The 9,866-nt window shown below is 46.5% G+C and overlaps 1 pseudogene; it reads right to left on the minus strand.

The window, feature by feature from the left end:
• Positions 1–2,195: 2,195 nt before the first annotated feature.
• On the minus strand, positions 2,196–4,362 carry LOC102425052 (annotated as a pseudogene).
• Positions 4,363–9,866: the final 5,504 nt, after the last annotated feature.

Below are 9,866 nucleotides of genomic sequence, written 5' to 3' on the forward strand. Positions count from 1 at the left end.
CATGCTGCCAAATTCCGAATGCTAGGCATGCCCATCACCCTGCTCAGTAGCTGCCCACACATGGAATGTGTCCACTCAGGTTTCTCTATGGCCCTGGCTCGCCTTCCAAAGTTGCCAACTCTAAGATATAGGGAGAGCCTCACAGATTCCAGGCCCTCCCAGCTGTGTGCCAGGTGGCCTTGTCCGTGGTGGAGACTCACAGACCAGAGAACCCAATGAGGAAGGAGATTTCTTTTTCTAGCCAATGCCCATTTCCCCTGTTCTCTTGCATGTCTCTGATCTCCTTTTATCCCACCCTCTGATGAATGAAGAAAAGAATGAATAGTTACATGCTCAGCCAAGCCCAGATCCCCACCACACCCCCATAAAGTCTGTCAGAGATCATTCTTAGCTTTGAGGATTTTAGGAGCAAGATTTTTCTCTCCCACCCATAGAAGAGGCCCGTTGTGACTCTGCTACACATCTAATACCCACCAGCTTTGGCTGCTACCTTCCCCAGAACATGCTAGGAAATGAACTCAATAAATAAATCAGGACAGGCTGTTTGGCTCTGTTCATCCAAGTTATGGAAAATGCCCACGGAAAACCACCATCTTACGTTTGGCATAATCACATGAAGAATAATTGAACAACAAAAACAATGTCTTATTCAGTCTCTCCTAGTGTGTGATAAAACCACAACATCAAATGGAACAGCATATGTGTCCTTCAGGGTGAAGAGTGTAGACTACACAATAGTATTCAACCATAAAGGGGCTGGATGAAATTCTGATCCAGGCTACAACATGGATGGACTTTACAAATGTGATGCTGAATGAAATAAACCAATATTGTATGATTCACTTATTTTTTTAATATATTTTATTGATTTTTTACAGAGAGGAAGGGAGAGGAATAGAGAGTTAGAAACATCAATGAAAGAGAAACATTAATCAGCTGCCTCCTGCACACCCCCTATTGGGGATGTGCCCGCAACCAAGGTACATGCCCTTGACCAGAATCGAACCTGGGACCCTTCAGTTCACAGGCCGACGCTCTATCCACTGAGCCAAACTGGTTAAGGGCATATATGATTCACTTTAAATGAAATATCCAGATTAGGTAAATCCAAACAGAAAGTAGATTCATGGTTGCCAGAAGTTGGGGAGAGGTGTGGGAACAACAATTGGCTGCTAATGGGTATGGGGTTTCTTTCTGGTGTGGTAAAGATATTTTGTAATCAATGAACAACTTTGTGAATGTGCTACTATCACTGAGTTGTAAACTTTGAAATGGTGAATCTCATGACATGTGAATTATATCTCAGTGAAGCTTTTTTTTAAGTGTAGAACTACCTACCTAATAATAGAAATGATGAGAGAGTAGGGGGAGGTTTAGGTATTGTTTGAGATTTAATTTGTTATAAGAACATTTCTGCCCTAACCGGTTTGGCTCAGGGGATAGAGCGTCGGCCTGCGGACTGAAGGGTCCCAGGTTTGATTCCGGTCAAGGGCATGTACCTTGGTTGCGGGCACATCCCCAGTACGGGGTGTGCAGGAGGCGGCTGATTGATGTTTCTCTCTCATGGATGTTTCTAACTCTCTATCCTTCTCCCTTCCTCTCTGTGAAAAATCAATAAAATATATTTTTTTAAAAAAAGAACATTTCTGCCCACTTGTTTTTGTCACAGGTTTTCCAGGAAAATGTACATAAGCACTAAGAGCCTCAGGTCAGCCGTGTTTGTGAACACTTGGCCCAAAGGCTTTCCTGGCCACACCGTCTATGAAAGCTGAAAAATGTAATGTGACACTGTTGGCCTTTACAAAGGTGGCCACAGCAATACTACTTAGCCACAGACTCATTGGGTTTAAAACCTGCTTGCCTGTTCTGTGATCTGTTATACTAGAAGACCAACTGGTATCAAGAGCTGATGGAATTTTAACTAGGCGAACAGACCTGTTACCCATATGTGGCAGAAATTCAGCCCCCTTAACTCACATTAAATACCAAAGGTTCCTCAACAAAAGCTATGGATCTTTGATGAATGGATGGATGGATGAATGAATGAATGAATGAATGAACGAACGAATGTCCTGGCAAATTGCCTTGTGATAAGCCTAGTGATTACCTTTTCTACTAGATTACAAGTTACTCATCATACAGACTAGTTCAACAACTCTCATCTTCTTGCCCAAAGAAGGCGTTTCTCCTAATTTCTCAGTCTGTCCAGCAGAAGTAGCCCCAGCTGTTCTTTCCCCACCTCACCGCCAAGTTATGCGGACCGGTAAGGACACACCCTTGCCTGCTATGAGCTAAGTCTTTGGCAAGACTGGGTAGTGTGAATACCAGGCCTTGAAAAATGGAGGCCTTCATTTGAGCCTTAGCATCTGAACTGCCCATATTACATCTCTGTCTGACTCACCTTGACCTCCCTGTTCAGAGACCTTGCTGGATCCTCGGAGAACTGGATGCCCCATCTGAATCACACATGTGATGTTTTGGCTTTCCCTCCATTGGTTCTCCTTCCATCTGGTTTTCCCTCAGGTGTGTATACCTGATCCTCCCTCCCTGTGTGTCATCTCACACCTATGTGTCACTTCCAATTGGGGTCAGGAGCTCAGAGACGCTGGGATAGGGAGCAGATCTGAGTAGCTGTGCTGCCAATACCGATAAGGTAGGTTTAGCACTAGATATCTAGTGATTGTGGCACGGAAGAATCAGTGATGATGGGGGCTGGTGGGTGAAGGAAGAGCCAGGGACCCAAAGGCTCTTCAGTTGCCTTCTCCTGCTTCTTCATCCCGTGAGCAGGTCCCTCACAGGGTGGGGTTGTCTTGCAACTGCATGATGAGCGTTAGATCCTTTAGGAATCCTCGTTTAGTGTGCCCAGCTCAGCTATGGCATCCTGGAAGGCCTGTTTGGCTGAGGGGCAGGCCCGCTCCGGTGCATGCTGCACCTTGTAACATGAAGATGAGGACCAGGCCAGTCCGACTGGGTGCATCGGCTGCCCGTGCTCTTGGCTGATTTCAACAACATCCTTGTAGGCCGCCTCACAAGCTTCGACCACCTGTTTTTCTTCTCCCCAGAAGCTACCTCTGCCGAGTAGCGGTGGGGATGGCCTCTCCTTTTCAGGTAAAATACGTGGAAATCACTGCAGCTCTCGAGGAGGGGCTTGTCCCCATTGCACACTGTTCCCCGCTCCTCCTCAGTCCTCTCCCAGTAAGTAACCTTTCTCCAACTTCTCTCCATTCCCATCGGCCGTGGTGTTCAGCTCAATGCTGCTGCTGGCCCTCCAGGAGGATCGCCTGGCGCCAACCACATTCCTGTGGGCCACGGAGAGGTTTCCATCTTCAAGGAGAGAGCCCTGACATGGAGGAGGCCATGTCGTAGCGCTGCGCCTGCTTGGCCAGCCGCGCCCGCTGCAGCTGCTGCTCCAGGTCCCCTTGCCGCCCGCTGGTGGCTGGGCCTCGCCTCGCGCCCCACCCCGCTCGCTGGCTCGTTCCGTTCCGGTCCCCGGTCCCCGCCGGGCCGCTCCCGGGTGGCGGATGGCGGAGGAGGCCGCCCCCCGCGCACGCGCACTGGCTCCCCGGCCGCCGAGGCTCAGGCTGCAGGCGCGCCGCCGCCCACTCCTCTCGCTGGCTCGTCCCGCAGACATCGCCCCGGGCTCAGCATCATGTTTTTAAGTATATAAAATAAATAGCGGTTACGCAGGAAAGCAAATGCTAAAATATAGTTATCAAAACAGCTTTACACCGATTAAATATTTTTAAGCGCACTAAGTAAGATCTGGTGGACTTACTAACTACCTAATATTTGCATAATGATAAGTGTAAGGGTTTTCACCTGGGGTAGGGATGTCCAACTTGTCCTGGTTTGCCCCCTACGTTCCCATCTGAGCACTGAAAATCCTGTGTCTGGAAGCCCCCTCATTCCTTGGCAAACTGGGCTGCTGGCCACATGCCCTTAACGTGACAAAAACATCTGTGATCCTAGTGGGTGATGCTCACAGGCACAGCTAATGCTGCGGCCACTCTTCGTGAAGCAAAGGCTATATTTCAGGCGGAGGTTAATGGAAATAAAGATGTGATTTTTTTTTTCCTATCCAAGTTCATGTATCTCCCAAATTCTATCCATGGGTAGCCCCCTTCCAGGTTAAGAATCCCTGCAATTAGGGGGACAAAGTTAGGCCTAATCTCCTCTCATCTTTATCATTTGTTCTTAGCTTTATTATAACTTAGCACATTATTGTCATTGTTTATTTAAAAATTAAAACAAGTCTTGCCCTGGCTGGGTGACTCAGTTGGTTGGAGCATCATCCCATACACCAAAATGTTTTTGGGTTTGATTCCAGGATTCCAGTCAGAGCCCATACCAGAGGCAATCCATTGCTGATTCTCTCTCACATCTCTCTCTCTCTCTCTCTCTCTCTCTCTCAATCAAGTAATCACTAAACATATCCTCGTTGAGAATTTTTTTTAAAATTAAAAGAAGTCTTCAACACAAAGGGGCCAGCACACAGTAGGTGTGTGGGGAGCACTGGCATGCTCTCACACAGCTGAATCTAAGTTGGTTGAACAACTTTGGGGAACTGTTTAGCAGTTTCTACTAAAGCTAAGCAGTCACCTATCCACTAACCCAGCAATTCCACTCCTAAAGATTTGCCCAACAGAAATGAGAGCTTACATTCACCAAGAGTTGTACATAAGAATTTTCATAGCAACTATATTCATAACAGCCTCAAAAGGGAAACAACCCAAAGGTTCATCAAGTGATGAATTGATAAATAAATGTGGTCTATTTGTACAGGAATGAGAACTGAAAAAATAACATCTCCAGGCAACAATATTGATGAATCTCACAAACATAATAGTGAACAAAAGAAGCCAGGCACAAAAGAGCACATATTGCATGATTCTGTTTGTATAAAATACAAAAGCAGAATGGCCTGGGCCTTAGAAGTCAGAACAGTAGGTATCCTTCAGGTGGGTGGGGATCAGGCATGAGAGTTTGAATATTCTGTTGGTTACATAAGGTTGTTCAGTTTGTGAAAATGTATTGAATTGTGCATGTAAAAGTGCACTTTTTTGTGCATGTTAGTTATCTATATATATAAAAGCCCAAGTGACCATTATGACCGAATGACCAGAACGACCAGACGACCGGCTGGTAGCTATGACTTGCACTGACCCAGACCTTGTGCTGGGGCCCTGATAGCCCCAAATTTGGTACACCTGCACCCTAGACCCAGACAGGAGGGAGCCCGATTCCTCCCAGAATTGGCCATTGGTTAGCTTGCTGCTGGGGCCAACCTCCTGCAATCCCTCTCCCCAGTCGGCCTCCTCCCTCCCCATCAGCCCCAATGGGGGGAGGGGCAGCCAACCAACCTCCCATGGTCCCTCCCTCAGCCAGCACATCCCTCGGTCCCTCCCCCCCCCCACAGGGCAGACCCCCAATTGGCCCAATGGTCAGCCAGGCCAAGGAACCCCACCCATACACAAATTCATGCACCAGGCCTCTAGTATTTCAATAAAAGCCTTTCTTTAAAATGTTGGGTCCCCCTTTCCCATCAGCTGCCAGATCTCATTCCTGCAGCCATCGATATCAAGAAGTGACCTCACCCTGCATTTTCCAGTTTGGTTGGCTCTGGGACTTGTTCACCACTTTCCACACTGACTGTAACCTGTCTTGATGATTCTTGGCACTGGGCGAGGTGGCGGGCAAACAGGTGCAAATGAAACACAGTCCTTCAGCTTCTGTGAGCTCAGCTGGGCATGTGAACAGTATGTGTCAAATGCTGTGGGGTCCAAAGAGAAGTGTGGACATGCTGTAGAGGACGGTGGCATTTAAGATTTACACAAAGCAATAATCAAACTTCTCAGACTATGAAAGCTGAACGTGGCCATATTCTATGACCCAGCAAGGCTACCTCTCAGAGAACACATCCAGCAGAAAGGTGATCATATGTCCACTGACGGGCACATGAAAGAAAGTTCACAGCAGCACTGTTTGTGCCAGAAATCACCCTAATGCTCACCAACAAGGGGATGGAGATGTTAGTAGTCTCACAACGAATGAACAATTTACAACTACACACAATGTGGGGATATCTCACAGATGTCATTTGAGCAAGACAGACGCAAAAGATTATGTTCTAAATAACTCCATTTATATGAAGTACAAAAACAGGCGAAACTAACCTATGGTGGGAGGAGTCAGGACAGTATAGGGGAGGGGACAATGACCCAACGGGGATATACGAAGCCTTTGGGGGTGCTGTCATGTTCAGTTTCTTAATCTGGGTGTAGGTTACATGGGTGAGTTCAGTTCGTAAAAATACATAATGCGCCCTAACCGGTTTGGCTCAGTGGATAGAGCGTCAAGCCTGCGGACTCAAGGGTCCCAGGTTCGATTCCGGTCAAGGGCATGTACCTTGGTTGTGGGCACATCCCCAGTGGGGAGTGTGCAGGAGGCAGCTGATCGATGTTTCTCTCTCATCCATGTTTCTAACTCTCTGTCCCTCTTCCTTCCTCTCTGTAAAAAATCAATAAAATATATTTTTAAAAAATACATAATGCTGTACAGTTAGGATAGGTATAGCTTTCTGTGAGAAAAAAAATTAAGTATGACTGTTTGGACAGCTAGACAGCTTTCTAATAAGTATTATTTTCCAAAATACATTTCAATTATTTCTCTACCGTTAGACCAGGAGCTCCATTAGCTGCCTTATCCATCTCTATGCTCTGCCTTCCTTGGCACAACATGGTCCCAAACACATAACAGACTCTTGATAAATCTTCAAAAAGCCAAGATATGGTGGGTGATCTTCCCACACACTAACCCTGCTGGGTACAGTTTGACATTGTGTCTTAACAATCACTATATCTATTTATAAATGTTCTCCAAAGGTCCGAGCTCTAATCAAACTAGGAATGGAATAATAATGACCGTCTCGTGCATTCTAGAACTCAGTCTCTCCCTGTTGCTTTTTTGGTTAATCTACATAATTTCCTATTGTTTCTCCATTTGTGCAAAATATATTATAGTGCTTTGCATCATGGAGCACCCAGCCCTGTGGAAGCAATCCCATTCTTGCTGTTTTCATAAACATGACCAAGATTAAATTATATTCTTAGCCCTAGCTGGTTTGCTCAGTGGTTAGAGTGTCAGCCCACAGACTGAACAGCCATGGGTTCGATTCCAGTCAAGGGCACGTACCTCAGTTGCAGGCTCAATCCCCAGCCCCAGTCAGGATGCATGTGGGAGGCAACCAATCAGTGTCTCTCTCTCACATCAATATTTCTCTCTCTGTCTCTTCCCCTTACTTCCACTCTCTCTAAATCTCAATGGTAAATATATCCTCGGGTGAGTATTAATAAAGATAAATAAATTACATATTCCTCATATAATTGTTGGTGCCAGAAGACACAATTCAAAGTGTCTCTCAGCTCAGTTAAAGAGACTAATGTTCTCACACTAATTCCTTGGCTGTTTGTTCTTTGCAGGGCAGATTGGAGCAGTTCTGTACTCTCTGCATCTGCTTAATAGCTTTCTTGCCTCGTTTGCAGCTTCCAGAGCTCCTCCCTTCTTCTGAACATTTTCTGTCGTCCTCACTCCTCTGTGCCTCCGAAAACAGCTCTTTGTTCCCCCACAAGAAGAATCTGCAGCCTCATCAGCTCTAAACCAACCTCCCACTGTGCTCTGGGCAAAGTCTGCTCGGAAAGGGATGGAAAGAAAGGGATGGAGGCAGCCGGGAGGTGATGGTACCAGATGGGGACAGACAGGGTGAACAGTACACACAGTTTAGAACAGGGCAATGGGCCTGCAGGGACGGCCTGCCTGGCTGGGTGGCCTTGGGCCTATCTGGGTCCCATGACCTCACACAGTGTGAAAGCTGGACTGGAGGATTCTGAGTCCTTTCCAGCTCTGAACACCCCAAACCCTAATTAGGACCCTAAACACCTACACAATGAACAAAATGGTACTGACACTTGTCTCTGGAGAGTGAAATATTGAGATCTTTTTTCTTTTTCTTCTGCATTTTGCAAATAGATTATACTAAGTTTGCACTACTGTGTTTGTGTTCACAAGACCAAATATCTAGGATCCTAGATCAGTGGTTCTCAACCTTCTGGCCCTTTAAATACAGTTCCTCATGTTGTGACCCAACCATGAAATTATTTTCGTTGCTACTTCATAACTGTAATGTTGCTACTGTTATGACTCATAATGTAAATATCTGATATGCAGGATGGTCTTAGGCGACCCCTGTGAGGTTCGACCGCCTAAGGGGTCGCGACCCACAGGTTGAGAACCGCTGTTCTAGATAAAAATGGTAAAGTGGTATGTTTTCTTGAAGAGGGAAATAAAATAAAATTTAAAAAGAAAAGGCAGAGGAGAAAGGAAGGTCCAACTGGAGGCCCCAACTCCAACTGGAGCACAGAAGCTCTGCAAGGGCAGCGTTTGCTGGGGGGTTTCCTACCTCCAGGGCAAAAAGTCTTTGTAAACTCTCCTAGCGCCATCTGCTGGTCGATTTAGAATTAATCGCTTAATTTGGTTTGCAAAAGGGCTTTGAAGCGAATCTAGAGAATAGATGGAGTCACGTTCAGGCTGAAGATCATCTTTTATTTACAGGCAAATCAGGCTCCATGCATACATCCGCAATTCACTTTTTATTTCAAGTTGCAATAATGATCATAACAGGGACACTTGAACAAGACCCTTTGTATAAGGAGTGGTAATAGCTACCTATGCACAGTCCCTTATGCAAGGAGTGACTGATTCCCTAGCTCCCCTCCCGGCTACACTGGGCATCATGTATAGACAGAGACACTCTGAAGAAACCCGCTCTCAGCCCCATCCATCTTTAAACTGTGTTGGTTTCATCGCCACCTATCTCTCTCTGTTCCCTGGGTTGTCACAGGTCTTCAACTCATTGACGTTTGGACTAATTCAGTGGTTCAAGCTTCCCCCGTGACCCCAGCAGCCCAAAGTGCAGGCACGTCCTCTGATTTGGCCTTTCACCCACCATTAGTCCTGTTTCACCCGCTACCCAATGCCAGCCTGGCCCCTCACTCCCTGTGGGTTCTAGCTGAACACTCGCCCTCTTCCTGACCTGCCCCTTCCCACAAAGGGCACCCGTTTGCTCTGGCTGGTATAGAGGTGCAGGACAGTATGCATATCCAGCAAGGCCTGTTGAATCCATCCTCTGTTGTAGATACTGATGGGAAAGCATTTTCTTCTAACGCTTTTCCTTTCCATTCTAAAGGGCACCTCTAAAAATAACAGTTTTAAAAATAGCCACAACTGGACAGACGCATCCATCCATCTGTCCAGCTGCAACGTCTTCATGTAATGAGAAATATATGTTTCATCTTTGTCCTCAGTTCCTGGCACAAAGCTTCTACAATTGTCTAACTTCCTGAGTGGCGGGGGTGATAGGAAGGAGCAGCTTTTATAATAATACTTGGGGTTCGGAGAGCTTCCAGGTTGGTGAACTCCTCCACATGCTGAGAGGGTGATGCGCCCCAAACTCTTTGGGGCACCTGTATTTGGAATGTGTCCAGCCCTTGCCCTCTACACCTCTTCACCTGGCTGTTTATCTGTATCCTTTATAATAAACTGGCAATAGTAGGTAAATAAATAAATACATAAATAAAATAAAAGGCAACTCTCAGGCAAGTTTTGCTGAACTTCATCAAGATCTTCCTGTGATGCCTATGAGTAGAAAGTGATGAGAAGCTCCATCCTTCTCAAGACAAAGGAGCTCCCGGGACTCCTGATTGGTCCTGCAGGGAGGGGAGGCTGCCATATTTGGAGAGAAGCAAGATGCCACTCCCTCTCCAGCTCCTACTTAGCTGGGCAGGCCTGGCTGCCAAGAGGGTGTGCTCCAG

Source organism: Myotis lucifugus, unplaced genomic scaffold, assembly GCF_000147115.1.
Source record: "Myotis lucifugus unplaced genomic scaffold, Myoluc2.0 scaffold_178, whole genome shotgun sequence".
NCBI lineage: Eukaryota > Metazoa > Chordata > Mammalia > Chiroptera > Vespertilionidae > Myotis > Myotis lucifugus.